Source organism: Camelus dromedarius, chromosome 5, assembly GCF_036321535.1.
Source record: "Camelus dromedarius isolate mCamDro1 chromosome 5, mCamDro1.pat, whole genome shotgun sequence".
NCBI lineage: Eukaryota > Metazoa > Chordata > Mammalia > Artiodactyla > Camelidae > Camelus > Camelus dromedarius.
In genome coordinates, this window is record NC_087440.1 from 83,186,620 (window position 1) to 83,201,192 (window position 14,573).

Here is a 14,573-nt window from a genome sequence, read left to right on the forward strand (position 1 = left end):
CAAGGATGAGACTCTCTAAACCTTCAGCTATTCATTCACTCCACAGGAACTGACCCGGCCGGGCTCCGCCTTCCCTGCTCATCATTCCCTCCCGCGCCGGTCTGCATCTCCACAGGGCTCCCTCATTTTGCCCCCTCGTTGCTGCAGTCAGGGTTTGCTCATCTACACCTTCTCCCTCCTCCCCAGAACAGACCATCAGGCCCTTGAAATAATATTAAAAGCTGCACTTCACTGAGCTTGCGCAGTGTGTCTGGCTCCTTTCATATGTTATCTCGTTTTTTTTTCTCCCCGTGCAGTGGGCTCATGATCCCCACTTTACAGACGAGAAGACTGTGCAGGAGGAGCTAAGTGAAGAGCCAGGCCAGGCCCCTCTGGCTGCCTGCCGCCCAGCCCCCTCTGGGCAGGAGTAGCAGCCGTCACACTGCTCAGGCCCAGGCAGGTTGGAGAAGGAACCAGCAGACCAGGAAGAGGAGAGAGGCTGAGCTTTGGCTGCCTTTTCCTGCCCCACCTGGAAAACCGTCTGCCTCTTGACATCATAGATGGCAGACTGTGGTGGGACTGGGAGGCGGCCAGGGCCCCAGAGCATCTGCTCTGGCACAGGTGTGCACTCGGGAAGTGAGCACAGCTGACCCAGTGAAACATTCAGCCAGGTAAGCGATGGTCTCCTGAGTTCAATCCACCACCATTGCGTCCAGAGTCAACACCAACATCACTGGTCAGTTCCCACCCCAGCTCCAAAGGACCAGGTGTCTGGGCATCACACAGAAACCAGGCTCCAGCCCTCTAAACACAGACAGCCTCCAAGAACCTGCTTCCATGAGGGCGGCAGCCTCCTCTCCGCCCCGATGCCTTGACGATGGGCAGCCTCGGTGGCAAAGACCCAGCCCCGTTCTCAGCTGCAAGAGCTCCTGCCTTTGCTCTGGGCCTCCCTTCCAGCCCAGTTCTGCCCACCCAGCAAAGCCTCCCAGGGGATCCAGTGCATAATACTTGGCCAGCATCCTGTCCTGCTCAAATCCATATCAAAGCCTATGATACTAAATAATGCCACTATTGGCCAGCACATTTACGGTTTTTTACATTTTTCCGGTGGGAAGTGATGGATGGCAACTGTACCCTGGGAACGACGTTGCCTTAGGAATTTGTGCTCTTTTCCCTGCTTTGAGGGGAATGGAGGGTGAGGGAGACTTCAGAGGAGCAGAGCTGTTAGAGACCCTTGGTGACAGCGAGTCCCCAAGGCTCTGTGTTTGTGTAACCGATGGTTTGCCCGCCGTGCCCGCAAAGCCCTAAAGAGAGGATCCAAATGTTGGCCAGTAGACGGGACTGGGCTCAGGAGGGCGAGAGGGGCCTCCGGGTGTATGCAGGTGCACACACAAGGGCACGTGCCAAATGTTCAAGTTCAGAAACAAAATCTCTAAAGTTTATTTTTTTGAAAAACACCACTTTCACTGACTTAAAGAATTAACTCATTTGTACCGCATTTCTGTTAATGTATGTTCAAAAAACTACTTGAACTGATGGATTGAATGATTGAATGGATTGAATGCATTGTCAGTTGATTAACATTGAATGGATGGATTGTCAATACAAACATATTTTGAGAACTCAGTAAGTCTGGAGTCTTGGAGGGGGATGTGTGTCCCATCCTTATACCCTCAAAGCACACTTGGTATAAGGCTGTGTCCATAGAAAATGTTCACTATTTGGTGAAATGAGTGAATGAACACGGGGGCAACAAACATTAAGGCCTTTCAGCCCCCAGACAAGTTTTTTCCAGCCAACCTGTTGACAAGACCATTCTGGTGGATGGACTTTAAAACCCACCACCCCCACCGAAAACCCCCGACAGCTTACACACCTGGTGGAGCTGAAGCTGAAAGTGTTCACGCTGTGAGTTCCGCCCGGGATTCAAAGACTCATCACACATTCCAGCTCACAGCTGAATTGCTTACATTAAATACCTTTGACTTAAATAACAGAAGGAATAATACATTGAACCACTCCAAGGACATTCTTTGGCAAAGGGTCCTTTTCTGCATCAGTGGAAAAGTACAAGCTACGGCAACCTGAGTAAGTGTCATTATCCTCGTACACAAACCATGCCTGGGACTCCTTTCCTTTTCTGTGTGATATTTAGGACGAGTCCCTTAAGAGAAAAGAATGCTGGGTTCACTCAATCACTTATGCACTCATTCACTTATTAATTTTTTGCATTCTACTGTGGCTCTGTGTATGTGTGTGTGTGTGTGTGTGCGCACGCGCACGCGTGTGTGTCCTCCCAGATCTCCAGCTCACTGGGAGAGCCTGCGTCAAGTGCAGCCCCTCCAGTTGTGTGTTTCCCGGAAGCAGACTTTCCCAAGAGTCCTTCTGCCGGCTCCCTGCATCCCGCCTGGGTAGCTGCCGGGGCCCCTAGAGGATCCCACCACAGCAGCCCTGGCTCCACCTGCCCAGCTGGAGGAACATCTACCCGCCGTCCGGACAACCAGCACCCCAGAAACTGGAGGAAAGCGCTCGCTGACTTCTCCAGATCCCAGCAGCAGGTCAAAGCCCAACATGGCCCCTGCCCAGGATGAAATCATCTGTGCTGTGTTGAGCAACACAGCTCAGCTGCCTCGTGCAGCTTTGTCTGAGCTGAAACTCCTCCCTTCAGACAACCCCAGCGTGGTCTCCAATGATGCCATTCTCAATCTGAAACAACCCCTCACTCAGGAAAAGTCCTCAAAGCAGGCCACCACGTCTCCTTGACACCCTCCCAGGAGGCAGAAGTAAGCTCCCAGCCTCGGGACAGTGACCCACACATCAGGGACACTCACGTAGGACATCATACTGATGGCTGGGTCCCACGTCCTCAGCAGGTGCGCTAAGGCAACAGCCTTCAAGTCCAGTCAAGACCTCACAGGAAGGCACCAGATGAAGGGCCTGGCCTCGAGGTATCAGACTACACCCACCCAGCAAACCAGGACAACAAAACCAACAGAATCTTCCAGGCCGACTCAAGGGACAGCATGGGAAAAGGTCACGGCCTACAAAGCTGCTGGAAATTTTAGCCCTTGGAGCAGGCGTCAGTGATGGAAGCACATGGTGATAGGCGGGGAGCCCCTCTCTCTTGTCAGATGGAGTTCTCACAGCATGTCCTGGGGCCCATGCTGTCTGTTTATGCCATAATATGTCCTTCCTTGGGAGTGAGTTAGTTCTTAGAAAATAGCAAACAACCCACTTTTCTGTCCCACGTAAAACTAATGGTTCCAGGTATAATTATAGTGTTAACTCACAGGTTATTCTATAAAAATCTCTACAGGCAGGTAGAATGGACAACTTACTGCTATAAATATGCATCAATACATTTGGATACAAATCATATGCACAGGTGTACGAGCTATTTATTGTATGTGAACATACATATTACACACCCACATGCCTTTACAGTTCTGCGCTTTTTCCTAAAGGTTAAAGGGAAAATAGCTAAACTGTTTTCATAACACAAATCCTCACTGAAATACAATGTCCTTTAAAAACTGTAAAGCAAAGCAAAACAAAACAAAACCTAATGGTTTCCCCAGGCCCACAGGGAGAGCATTTCCTAGGTCACTTGGCCAGCTCCAAAGCTAAAGAGGAAAGAAGATCAAAGGGCTGAGATCTCCCCAGAAAAGGCTACTGGGTAAAAAAAAAAAAAAAAAAAGAAAACTTTGGGTGCAGGCAGAGCTGGGTGTGAATCCAGGCTCCTGCACTTAATAACTGAATAATACCAAGCAAGCTGATTAACCTCTTGGGTCCTCAGGTGTCCTGCCAAACAGAGCTGCGGCAGCCTGCCTCCCCAGTCGCCATGAGAGTTCATACATCAATGTGTTCACAGGCCCCATCGCCACTGCCTGGCACGTAGTAGGTGCCTGAGAAATTTTTGTTCCCTTCCCCGGTGAGATGCTGTTTCTAACAGCAATGAAAGATCAGGATGCTTGGCTTCTGCCTGCTGCAGGCTTTGCTCTGGAATTCAGAAGACATCAAGTTGATACACCATGGGGGCTCAGTGGACTAGGAAACATGGTTAGTTCTACAGTTCAGCCAGAGCTGGAGATTTCTCCCCTCAAAGCCCCAGATATGTGGCAGGAGACTGAGACTAGAGGTGAGAAAAGGCAGGGTCTGTTCCTTTGTGGGATCCCAGGCTCCACCTCTGCACTTCAGCACCTGGGGATGGACCTAGGATTCTGTCACCGTGGACGTCCGAAAGCTTCAGGCTGTGTGCGTCTGCCTGAATTCCACAGCCAAGTACGATCAACCTTAACCCAGGGTACGATTCTTCCCTCTTGCTGTGTCTTCTCTTCTCCCAGACTGAGAAGGAGCAAGGGCTGCCTTGGTGAGCCTGTGTACACACCCTTAGCTGACTGTCTCGGTTCTTGTGTGAGAACGGCCATCAGCCAAAGGGAAACATTCTCACTGGGTGACACTGGGAGAAACTGGCCAAAAGTATTTGGAAGGCTGCACCTTTCCAAAGGCCTCCACAAGTCCTTTTTTGGACACGGCCAAATCATTTCCTTGGTAGTAAATTTTTACCCAGTGAAACAACATGTTTTCCCAGCCCGCCTTCGTTCCTTCCTCGCTCAAGCTAATGGGGCTTGATAAGGAAGAAGAAAATAACAATGGCGCATTCCGACGCCTCCAATTGAAGCCAGTTTCAGGCCTGCTGCTGGGCTGGATCCCTGCCATTTTTTCAGTGAGACAAGCTCCGCCAAGGCTGGAAGCCACACAGGACTGACTTCGCAAACACCTGCTTAATTAAAGATCTCAGCCCTGGAGAACTCGCTTGTTGAATTCCCGGGACATCTGCATTCCATGCGTCTTCTGGGTCCTGGGCACTCATCAGGAGCCAGAGCTTTTTGTGTTTACCCCACTGTTCCCAGTGCCTGGTATCACGCTTAGACCACAAAGCTTGCTCATTTCTGTGCCTCTAATTAAGCACCAAATATGTGATGCCTTTTCCAAACAACAAAAAGTCCTTTCCTCTTGCATGAAACCAGCTGGAAGGCAGGTTCCCGCCTCTCTATGGATTCTGTTTTTCTAGCCATAAAGTGAGGGCTCAGAGGAGAGCTCTGAAAGGCCCTTGCAGCTATGACCTTCTACAGAAACAAACTATGCAGCTAATGGAGATCACATTGTTGGGTTCTTGGGTAATTATTTTCATCCAGAGGACTTGGTAAACATCAGCTGACTTCAGTTGCTTTCAAACTGGGCAGTGAATCGGCCAAGCCCATTTAACTTTTGACAATGTATGAATGGTCCCTGCAGTTTTAGGGGTGGGGTGGGAGCGAGGCAGGTAAGATACATATGTTCCTTCTTGAGCTTCATGCATCAAACTGTCCTGAGAGTAAGGGGATGAGGCTGCTTCTTGCCAGTCCAGACATGGTACTTTTTTTTTTAAAGGGCATTAAGCTTTAGCCATTATTGTGATTATAAACCAAACAAATGTAGAGCTCAAACTAGATTTCCATTTGCTAAAATTCTTACCATTTGTCCATCAACAGAGAAGGATTTTTGAAACTATACAGGTCAGTGGTTCCCAAACCTAGCTACGCAAAAGGATCACCAGACTAGAGCAGAAATCCTGGGGTGGAGGCTTGGAAAGCTGTTTAAAGTTACCTAAATGATTCCAGTGCAAAACCCTAACTGGAACTGCTGTGCTGGACTAACAATTCTCAAACTTTAACGTGCATATGAATCAGTGGGGATCTTGCTGAAATGCAGGCTCTAATTTGGTCAGTTCTGCATTTCTAATAAGCTCCCAGGTGATGCCAGCGCTGCTGGCCCACGGACCACGCTTTGGGAGGCGAGGTGCTAGATTATTGTGAGTGATGTTTGGTTCTGTATCCATGCAACCTACTCAGAGTTTAAGAAGCTGTTCGAGAGAGTCTAGGAGAGAATTAAGTGTTCAAAAATCAAGCCAGCAACTCCTAACCAGACTCTTCTCTAAGATCAAATCTGTTGGTTACAATAGTATTGTGATTTTTAGAGTCTTATTCAAGAAGCTCTCAGCATAGTCTAAACCAAACTGCTTGCTTTCCTGGCGTACACACACAGCCATGACTGACTTCCACCTGCAGCGGTCCTGCCCAGGGCACTGGGTGCCTTCAGAAGGTTGTCTCCGCTTCAGTTTGCTGGTGGTGTTTTGATTTCCTGTGAGTTAACACAGTTCCCTAAATCTTAACTAAGTCCTTGGAAATACTGCCCCCCAAATGATGACAAAAAGTGCAAAAGATTCCAACTAGGAGAAAAGACAATGTCTTTCCTTTAGTACAGACCATCCCCTTTTCATGAACACTGTCTATAAATACTGCAGCTCTTCAGTCCTGTGCTGGCCACCGCATCTCCCCACAGGCTCCGTCTCCTAGTTCCCTCTGAGCCCGCTCCTCCCCCACATCCTCAACTCCACGCAACCCTCCTTGCCAAGGTCTGTGAGCTCCTTGTCCCCGACCCCCACACCCTCCTACGCCGATGCTGTCCCAGTTCACGGCGTTACTGTTTTCCTTCCTCCAACACCCTACTCTCACACAATTCTACTGAAAGTCTTGCAGATTCTTTCTTTACATCCCTTATCCCCCACCCCACGCCACATGCCAAGGCCTCTTTGTCTTTTCTCTAAATGATTGTAATAATTCCGTACTAGTCTGCTGGCTTCCAGTCTCACCCCCTGATAGCAAGCCAAACACAACCTCCAGAACCATTCAAGACACGAAAACAGTCGTGTGGGTCTGCTACTCCACACTGTGTAGCCCCTCCTGAGAAACCTCACAGCTTGCTTCTGACACCTCGGCCACAGAGATGTCACACCTACTTTTCTGCTCAGACATGTGCTCAGCACATCGGGTTTTCTAGCATTTCAGGCTGTTTTACATCACAGGCCAGGTAGGGCTCTATCTCCTTCCACTAAGCCACGAGTTTCTTGAAAACAAGAAGTGGGTCTTATTGGGTCTTATTGACCTTCGTGTCCTAGGCACCTAACACGGGGCCTGGCGGGACGGACAGCACGGAAGTGAAGGCTTTTGGAAAAGAAGATACTTTGTTCTTGGACTTATCTGAGGGCAAGGGGGAAAGTCAAGTATACCACAGGACAGGGGAGGAAGCGCGTTCAGCCACCCACCTCTTCGGCGGCCCGCATCTCATTCCACGGGGTGGAGGAGACCTGGCGGACGGCGCCAGCCCCTGCCGAGCCTCGGGTCCCAGCCTGCGGAGCCCGGGGCCTCCTCCCCATCCCAGTCTTCACCCAGGACTGATTTAAGAGTGTCCCCAACTTCCAGAGGCTCCGACACACCATGTGCTTGGCCTGATGGAGTGAGTTACGTTTCCTCTTTCCTACTAAAGTGCAGGACATCCCAGATGAAGAAGTTCACTCTCAACAGTCACAGAAGGGAGGGACATCAGAGGAGAGAAAAGATATACCCTTAACTGACCTGAAAACAGGCACCCACGGGACCTCTTTGGGCACAACCGGAAATCTAATCCATTTTTCAGGCTCAGGACATAACCCTCAGCCTGGGGCCAGCTGTGAGAATACCCAGGTGTGCAAATTCATCCCGTCGTCAGCCCCAAACATTCCCTGCGAGGTCACAGGAGCAAGATGATGGATCTGCATGTGTTCTCTTCCCCATGCCTGGGCTCAGAACCTCCACTGCCCCTTCTGATTCCATCACTTGCTAACCAGGGGGGCCCTGGGTGTGGCATTGACCTGCATTTGCTTCCTTGTCTCTGAAGTGGGGCCACCAATGCCTGTCCTCCTAGAACTAGCCGGCATTGAACAGAAACAAGTGTGTGGAGGCAGTGCCGAGGGCAACAAGGACACATAACTGCCAGTGCCCCACGTCTGGGCGGTGCGGGCAGGTCTTGACACTGGACAGTGATGCTGCCTTCACATACGCCCGTTCCTGGAACCCTAGGACAAGGGACGGAAGTGACAGATGGCTCTTTCAACATAACAAGTTACAAGCACCAGGCCAGCAGGTGACTAAGGATATAGATATTTCATCCTGAGACCAACCCACTCTGCCTTCCTCCTCTCTGCTCCCCCACCCTCGGCCCTGCTCTGGTGCAAAGCCCCCTGCTCCCCAGTCTAGCAGACGACCCCAGCATATCAGAGAATAACTGTTGAGGCTACAAGCAGGAGGAGGTGAAACCTCAGGGGATGCGAGGAAGAAGGGAGGAGCATGTAGGGACCACGGGGGTAGCGAGAGGGTGTTGGAGAGAGAGAGCGCGAGTCTTAGGGAGACTATCTCCCAGCTGAGGGGCTACAGGTCCTGAGAGTCTGGAAGCGAAGGCCCCACCCCAAATGGCACAGGGACTGAAACAGCCACACCTGCTCCCCACCACCCTTTGGACTTGGTTAGAGTTGGATTGTATCACTTAAACTTAAAATAAATATTTGAACTGATTAAACATTTTTCAGGATTGCATGTTTACCTAGATGATGGTACTAATAAGGGCTGCCCTCTTCCATCCACCCCTCTGTGGGCACCAGTGGACTCCTGGATTTCCATAGCTCAGAAGGCAGGGAGGTGAAGGAGCGACATGTGGGGCCAACCAGCTAGCTGACCTACCAGACCCATCCAGCCCTCCCTCCTGCCATAAGGAGCACGGTGCCCAGGTCCCAGAGCCCACAACAGAGCCAGTCAGGATTGCTTTATGCCTCACACTCCCTATGATCAGCACTGCTACAGGTTCTAGGGATTCAAAGATCAATGACACTTGATCACTTCTCTCTTCCCTCTGGCTAGGATGCAGGTGTGATGGTGAGAGCTGGAGCAGCTATCTTGGATCCAGAGGAGAGAGCCACACAGTGAGTTTGGCCGAGCCACTGTGCTAGCCCTGAACCACCTGCCTCTGGACTGTACCAAGGGAGAGAATTTTAATTCTCTCCTATTTAAACTAGTATGTTGAAGGTCTCTTTGTTATAGGAGCTTAGCTTGCACCCTAATACAAATGAGTAGGAGTTAGCCAAATGAAGTAGATTGGGAATGGCACATGCAAAGGCACTGAGGCATGAGAGGCACAGCACATTCAGTGAGCCAAGAGCAGTTAACACAAGCTTACATATGAGGGTGAGCACAATGAGTGCAGGGGGAGGGTAGGGGGTATGGGAGCCCATTTGTAAAAGGGTCATGTGCCAAGCTAAAGATGCTGGAGGAGAAGGAGGAGAGTGGGGGTAGAAAGAACTGGAAAGGGGAAAAGAAAAGAAAAAAAATGAAGAGACAATGAGGAGGGGACAAGAGGAGAGAGCAGAAGAGTGAAAACACAGCCATTCTCTCCTGCATGTGGGAGCTTGTATCAGTTCTCAATTAAGCCCCATGAAATTCCGAACCCCTTGCAGCTCTGCAAAAATTAGCATTAAGTTTTATGTTTCAATGAGCTCTCTGAGTTGGCTTCAATCAGAAAATTTTGACTTATATACTTTTTAAAGCCACAATAAGGCGAGACTTGAAAAAAATGTAGTCCCTGATTCTAAATGGTTGGATCAAGAGTCTGCTCAATCGGGTTCTCAATAAATTCTGGGGTTTTTTAAAAATATCACATTTGATCTTTTTTTAATTGAAGTATAGTCGGTTTACAATGTTGTGTTAATTTCTAGTGTACAGCATAGTGATTCAGTTATACGTATATACATAATTCCTTTTCATATTCTTTTTCATCATAGGTTATTATAAGATATTGAATACAGTTTCCTGTGCTATACAGTAGGACCTTGTTGTTTATCTATTCTATATATAGTAGTTAGTATCTGCAAATCCCAAACTCCCAATTTATCCCCCTACCCTCCCCTTTCCCCCCTGGTAACCATAAGTTTATTTTCTATGTCTGTGAGTCTGTTTTTATTTTGTAAATAAATTCATTTGTATTATTTGTTTAGATTCCACATATAAGTGATATCATATGGTTTTCTTATATCATATCATTTTTCTTTCTCTTTCTGGCTTACTTTACCTAGTACTGACAATCTACAGGTCCATACATGTTGCTGCAAGTAATAGATGCTTTTCTGATAAAAGTTAGTGGCAGTAGTGGAAGAAATGCTAATAAGAAACAATGAAAAACAAATGACCCATAAGCAAGAAGTTTATACTGTATAGCACAGGGAACTATATTTAATCTCTTATAGTAACTTATGATGAAAAAGAATATAAAAATGAATATATGTACGTTCATGTATGACTGAAGCATTACACTGTACATCAGAAATTGACACAACATTATAAACTGACTATACTTCAATAAAAATATATATATACAAAAAAAATGGCCCAATGTAACTCACTGGGACCCCCATATCTCTCTGTGTCCCTCTGCCACACAATTCCTAGAAGGAGTGTCTACAGTTGCTGCTCTGCCTCCTCACCGCCCACTCGCTCTTTGACCTGCTCCAATCAGACTTCCATTCCTCTGATTTGACTACAGCCTCTCTCGTCAAGGTCATCACTGACTTCCACCACATCAAATCCAATGGTTTGGTCTTTATCCTTCACTACTTCTCTGCAGCATTTGGCACAGTCAACCTCTCCCTTCTTATTTAAAGCCTTTCTTCACTAGACTTCCGCCATCCTACTCTCCCCTGGTTTGGGGTTTTCCCGAAGGTTGTCCTGGTAGTCAGTCTAGGTGGGTCAGGACATAACCCAAGCCTTTTTAAGTGAGCCCAGTCTGGTCTCGTCCCTCACACCCTAGCTGACCCAGAGCCCTGCACAGAGGACACAAATCAATAAGCACTTGCTGAACTAAGAAGTATTGCCAATGGCAGAACTTCACAACCAAAAAGAATTTAGAAGTCATCTTGTCTAATGTTTTTCTACCCTTGGCTCTTCATCTGTATCACCTGGGAAGCTCTAAAATATACTATACATGCCCACCCCAGACCAGTTCAGTCACAGCCCCTGGGAAGGGATGAGACAGATTTCAATGTGCAGCTTGATTAAGTACAGCTCTAACCCAATGGTGTGCATTAGAATCTCCTTGGAGACTTGGTTTTTTTTGATAATAATAAATATATATATAATATAATAATAAATGTAGCTCTTGATTCAGGAGGTCTAGAGCAAGTCCAGGGATCGGTATTTTTATCAGGCATCCCAGCTGATGCCAGTACAGGTATTCCTACTCACAGAAACACTGGTCTATCCAAGACCAAGTGACTCAAGGTCAAGAATCACATTGTATTTATCTTCAGAGTCCCCTTCTCCAAGCACAGTGCCTGGCATGGAATAGTCATTGAGAAACTAGTTGCTCACCTCAGTCCAGTTAGGATGGCTGCTGTAGGAAGGAAGGAAGGAAGGAAGGAAGGAAGGAAGGAAGGAAGGAAGGAAGGAAAAGAAAGAGAAAGAAAGAGAGAAAGAGAGAAAGAAAGAAAGAGAGAGAAAAGAAAAGAAGGAAGGAAACAGGGGAAGGAAGGAAGAGAGGGAGGGAGAAGGAAGATGGGAAGAAAAGAAGAAGAAAATAACAAGTGTTGGCGAGACTGTGGAGACACTGGAACCCTTGTGCGCTGCGGGTGGGAATGTAAAATGGTGCGGCCTTTGGGGAGAGCAGTACAGCAGCTCCACAAAAAAGTAAACATACAATTACCGTATGAACCAGCAATTCCACTCCTGGGTGTGTATCAAAAAGAAAAAAAATCACTATCTCTATGAGAGATCTGCACTTACATGTTCAGTACAGTATTATTCACAATAGCCAAGAGGTGGAAGCAACCCTAACGTCCATCCATGGATGAATGAAAAAACAAAATGTGGTCTGTACATACAATGGCACATTATTCAGCATTAAAAAGGGAGGAACTTCTGAAGTGTGCCACAACATGAATGAACCTTGAGGACATTATGCTAAGTGAAATAAGTCAGCCAAAAAAACCAAAAACAAAAACAAAACAAATATTGATGATTTCATTTATATGAAGTATCTAAAAGTAGTCAAATTCATGCACAATAGAAGGTAGAATGGTGATTACCAGGGGCCGAGGGGAGCAGTAAAAAGGGAGTTGCTGTTTAATCGTATAGAGTTTTAGATTTGCAAGATGAAAAAGTTCTGGAGATCTATTTCACAACAATGTGAATATACTTTACACTATTCGACTATACACTTAAAGATGGTTAAGATGATAAATTTCAAGTAATGTGTTTTTACCACAATAAAGTTAATATCTGTAAATCAAAGCGTATTTCTTCATTGAATTCTATTCTCAGTTTTATAAATCACCCCAACCCAAAGACATAATTGACCTATGATCTGGAATAAAATCCCAGAGAAGAAACATATGGCAGTGTCCTGTTCTCCTGAGGAGCTTAACTCTGCCCAAACTGCCCACATCTCCTCGGCAGCCCCCTTCTCCACGAAGGAATGAAGGTTTGAGTATCCCTAGGTGAGAGCAGAGAATCAGGAGGAAAAGAATGGAGAGGGAAAAAGATGAAGGCATGGAGGGTTGGGGAGGGAAGCAGGAACGAGGAGGTCTGGACTATGCCATGGGGCATCTCAAACGTCTAGTGATTTGGTTCAAAGGGCAACACAGGTTGGTGGGAGACAGGCTTTGGAGTCAGACTTCTTTCAAATCCTGCCGCCCCCATTTTTTTAGCCATGTGATTTTAAACAAATCCTGTTCTAGTTCTTTTGTTTGTTTGTTTTTAGCCCCTAAAAGCCTTGGCTTCCTCATTTGCAAAAGAGGAAGTACTTTTGTACTAGCGATAGTACAAAACTCAGGGGTGGAGTGAGGATCCCACACAGCCTGAGGCAGAGATGCCCCTAGTCAAAGTTGACGGATCCAGCTTCATGTCAAAAAGGGAGGAGGAGGAAGAAGGGGAAGAGAGGGATGGGAGAAGGAGGGGAGCCCACTTCTTAAAAGAACAGAAAAAAGAAGGGAGTGAAAGCCATGTTCTAGTCCAGAACTTTCCACTAGCTCAATGGTGGCCCCAGGCAAGTCTTTCTTGGCCTGTTTCCTCCTCTGAAAAAACAAGATCTGAGATCTCCTCCATCTGGAAACGTTGGGTAATCTGAATCCTCTGTGCTCCAGATGAGTTCCCCACTCTCATCACTCACTGTCTACACCTCTTACCTATGCAGGGCTAAGGAGGCCCTCTGGAGGTCACAGGAGGGAAAGACACAGGCATGGCTGAAAGAAGTTCACAGTTTGCCTCTGCATACAAAATGAGGACTTGCCCTTGCAGAACAAACTATTAGAATGTAGGGAGAAAACTTAGGGTAACAGAGTGACCCGAATAGGGAAGGGCTTCTTACCTGATGCTCTTAGGAAACACAACTAAGCTATTGTTTACTTTCTGGTCTGTCCCCTGTCAAGTGTCTATCACAAAATACAAACATTCTTACAATGTATGATCATTGTTACAGTATGTGAGCATTATTATATGTAAGTGTTATAATATATGAATGTTGTTATAAGGTATAAACATTGCCATCTCTCTTGAGATTTACTCTGAAATAAAAATGTTCTCATATTTCCATCTGAACCTCTTTCAAGACCTATTTAATATGCATCTTCAAAAGGCCCTTCTCAAGGGTTTAGGGAAAGACAAAGAAGCTGATGATTAATTATTTTCTCCTTTGTATGCCAGTTTCACCACTTACTAGGTTCATATCAACTTTCCTATTTTTTAAATGGGGGTGTCATGCCTCATTACTTTCAAGGATTCAATGAGATGGGTTTCCTTTGGAGGAAATGCCACATAACACATATTTTAGACACTACTACCATTGTAGAAAAATGTTTTTCTCCAGAGATAAGTTCAAAGCACTTATCTAACTTTATTACATTTAAGACTGGGTCTGGTGGTCTCACACTACCAGTTTTGCAAGCAACCTCTCACCCACTCACTCAGTGTCTGCTTCCCAGGCCAACAGAGGAAGGGTGTGAGCAGGATAGAAGACAATTTTGGCGGGCCATTATATTCCTAGTGCGCGTTTGTAAGGGTATTTTGGAGTAAGATGTAGCTGGCAAGATTGGACAACTTGGCTGAGCAAAAAGAGATAATTCCTCTAACGCCTGGCCACTAGACATTCGTTCATCTGTCATTCATTAGATTGGCAAACATTTACCAAACAGCTTCCACATTCTTGGCATTATGCTAGGCATTGTGGATACAAAGTGAATAAATCATGTTCGAAACAAATTTCACAAAATCAGTATCACACGAATCATATTCCGTGATGACAAAGCAATTAAGCAAAAATCAATAACCAAAAAGATAAACCCCGATAAATGTGTAAAAATTTTAAACTCATCACTAAATAAATCATGGACCATAAGAAGTAGTCACAATAAATCAGAAAATTCTTAGAACTTAAAGGCAATGAAAATACCACATATCCAAATCTGTAAAACACAGAGGAAAATACATAGTCTTAAATATCAGGAAAGAAAAATGGCTTAAAATTAATGAGCTAAGCATCCAGGTTAAGAAATTAGAAAAGGAACAAAGAAATCGAATTAAAAATTAGAAAGAATTTGAAGGAAGACAATAGAAAATAAAAGCAGAAATTAATGAAATAAAAAGCAAAAACTAAAAATAGAAAAAGATCGACAGAGCCAAAAATTGGTTCTTTGAAAA

General features: G+C 46.2%; 1 protein-coding gene across 3 annotated transcripts in view; it reads right to left on the reverse strand.

Annotated features, from left to right (window-relative positions):
• The window catches only part of FBLN5 (fibulin 5), a 70,293-nt gene that overhangs the window by 26,011 nt on the left and 29,709 nt on the right, over nt 1-14,573 (reverse strand). The gene's annotated exons all lie outside the window — the stretch shown is intronic.